Source organism: Triticum aestivum, chromosome 3A (genome assembly GCF_018294505.1).
Source record: "Triticum aestivum cultivar Chinese Spring chromosome 3A, IWGSC CS RefSeq v2.1, whole genome shotgun sequence".
Classification (NCBI taxonomy): Eukaryota; Viridiplantae; Streptophyta; class Magnoliopsida; order Poales; family Poaceae; genus Triticum; species Triticum aestivum.
The window spans coordinates 701310707-701313831 of record NC_057800.1 but is presented as its reverse complement, the minus strand read 5'-3'; the positions used below and the strand labels follow the sequence as shown (position 1 = coordinate 701313831).

At 45.7% G+C, this 3125-nt stretch overlaps 1 long non-coding RNA gene across 1 annotated transcript; it reads left to right on the top strand.

Moving 5' to 3' along the window:
• Positions 1 to 728: 728 nt before the first annotated feature.
• On the top strand, positions 729 to 2548 carry LOC123063344 (uncharacterized). Its single transcript, XR_006430259.1, has 3 exons — positions 729 to 1053; positions 1475 to 1523; positions 2257 to 2548. It is a non-coding gene; the product is annotated as an uncharacterized lncRNA (long non-coding RNA).
• The last annotated feature ends 577 nt before the right edge of the window (positions 2549 to 3125 follow it).

Genomic DNA, 3125 nt, shown 5'->3' with positions numbered 1-3125 from the left:
GAATTTATTTTTAAAATGCTTGCAAGACTTTTTTTTGGCACGCCAACAAAATGGGTCGGACCAGCGTTGGGTGCTCGCGCCGATCCAAAACAGCGTCAGACGTTTGTATCCGCTGGGCCGAACCAAACGGACAAAAAGCGGACAAAAGCGCCGTCCGTTTAGGTCGGCGCGTTGGAATTGCTCTAAGCTCCCATAGGAAAGTGAGATAACATAGAAAGGTGCTAGCTAGCCGTGAATTACGAATCCATCAGTTATTAAGAAGACTAGTTGAAGGCCTGTGCATTGCCATGCCATGACAAACTTATATACAAGCGGCACCAACCACGTCTCCTTTTTTGCATCTATGAATGTCCCGAGCGCTCTCTTTCCCCTTTCCAATCCCTCGTGCTTTCCTTTCCTCGCTGTCGCCACTCCATCCTAGCCGCCTCCTCTCCTCGCGCCGCCGTCGCCGCCGCTTCCACCCTCCCTCTGGGCCGCCTCGTCTCCTTCGCCTCCGCCTCCACCACCTCCTCCTCCCCTTCCTCTCCCCCTCCCGTGCCTCCGAGCTTCCCCCGCCGGCCCGCGGCAGCGGCGACCTACAAGCAAAGGGCAAGGGCGAGGCGACGGCAGAGAGAGAGAAGATGAGAGGGAGAAGAAGGAAGGAGAGGAGGGAGAAAGAGAGAGAGGAAAGAGGAGAAGGAGGCGCGGCGTCGGATGGGAGAGGGTCACCGCCGGTCGAGGCCTGCGCGTGGCGGTTCGATGTGATCCTTGCCCCTTCTCTTCCTCGTCCCGCCGGCCTCATTCTCTGTTACTCTCCCGTTGGCCGTGGCGCCAGGTCGCGGCGGAGGATCTGGAGCTGAGCCCACGCAGTTGAGGTTGAGGAAGACGGAGGTGAGGGAAGCAGCAACAAGACTGCTGGATGGTGACGGGTCTTCGTCCCACAGTCCGCTGCTCCTTGTCTGCGCCGTTTCAACTCCAGCTGCAACAATGCGTCTCCATGATCCTTCCCCTCCTCCGGCTTCTCTCCTTCCATAGCTACTTATGCTGCAATAGTTTCAGTGCAAGTATAGTCAGGTATTTAACTGCTTGTTTTTTTACAGTTTTAGCTAATTGGCTGGGTATCTACTTTCTCTTTTGTGTCTGCACATATAATCGATTCGCTGGCCCATACTTGCATGTTCTCTAATTATCTTGCAGTGCTAACAAGTAATTAGGACATATTCTTGGTCCATACTTGCATTAGAACATGCCACATAAAAGAAGGTGGCATAACTTGGGATAAGAATGGCCACATGAACATTCTGTCATGATATTGTGATTAGTGATCAATACTTGCAGCAGTATTGCAATGGTGCTATCGTTGCATGTTTGCAAAAGATGTCTGTAAATTATTGATCTTCGTCGTGTCTCCTACTTACTATTAGTTCAACTGACCCAACCTTTCTGGTCTTATTGCTACGATTAATTGCTCTATTTCTTGGTTTTTGTATTGTAGGACAGGGAGGCAGAAGAGAGGACATGCTGAAGAATGAAGGTGGACAAACGTAAGTAGTACTTGGCACAATTCAGATTTTCTTTGTTATTGCATTACAGGATTGTAGGGTGTTCGGATTTTAAATGCTGGCATTGATCGAGGTGTTTGGGTTTTAGTTCTGATTAGATGTGTATCAGGTTTTAGTTCTGATGAGATACAGAAATTGTTGAGACAGGGCATGAATAGTATATATTTTAGCCGTGCTTTTATTCCCTTTTGCTCTTTCCAAAGGGACTACTCTACTTTTCTGTTAACCATTAGTAATATATTTTTCAGAGCCGGATCCATTTATTAAATGAGGAGAGGTGTATGAGACAAATAAAAATGTATCGAACTATGGTTCATGACTTTATGCGAAGGATTCTAAGTGAGCAAGTCATTTTACTGGGGCTAATGAACACATACCACAATTTGCAGAGTACTTTGCTTTTCTGGTTGTTTTGCTAAGAGACTGTTAATGATAAATCAGATGTTTTCCTTTCTTTAGTATGCTTAGCAATAATATTTTACGTTGGCTATTAAATTGGACTTCTTTCTGGTTACATGATTCCTCTTATAATTACAGATCTTCGTTTATTTACAATATTCTAAGGCTACTAAGGTTACACATTTGTTCTACAGTTCGCAGTGAGAACAAGCTATTTCTGATGGCTCTGTCCTATTATTGTTCACGTGTTTGCTTTCAAATATTTTGAGTGCTCATATCAACAAAACTATTGATTATGGGCTATTGTGTCTGTCAGCAGGTGCACATGAACAGCAAGGCATGTTTGGCGTCGTACTTGACCGTGCTACAGAACAACATCTTGTGGTTCTACCCAAGGGTTGACGCCGAGCACCGGGGCGTACTGCAGGAGTAGCGCCATGCGTCCTTTGTCAACGTCCATAGCATCAAGGACCTCCTCACGCCCCTGTGCAGATGGCGCTCGCTCGTGATCACAGGAAACCGAACGACGCATGTGCCCGTTGTCTGTCAGCGCCGACAAGGTTGGTTCTATGTTAAGGCCCTGCTTCCTCACGTAAGAGGGCATGATTCATAAGGTAGGTACTGATTGCATCTTCATCTCTATTTTTCATTTGGTCTCGATTCTTTCACTTGGTGCTACACAAGGTCAGGTCAGCTTGGAACATCTGCCTCCCAAATTCAGGTCAAGGAGGTCATAATCTCCTTCTAGATATCTTAGGGTTTAGATTTAAACGAATAGATGTAGCCATATCAGTGTGCAAAGTAGAGGAAGTCGTAGTGAACATTCATAAGCTTGCTCTTGTGCTAGATAAGAAAGATTCAGAAAACTATTATGCAACGGTCACCAGAGCTTTACTGCTCTTTGTATGCACTGCAAGAATTATTCTGCAAGGGTAGCCGGCTGCACATTTGTTGTTTTCCCAGTCATTTAAGAATATTAGTTAAAGTGGATGGTGATACGATGTTTATACCATTTGAGGTATCTATTCTTTTACAAAGCATGTGAAAATACTTAAGGTTCTTTTAAAGAAGAGAGATAGGGAGGGAGGGAGGAAAACTCAATTTGTGCAACTAAAACTGACGCTTCTATCCAAACTGGAAGTGTTGCCCACGGAAATTCAGAACCTTCGTAGTTGTCGTTGACTT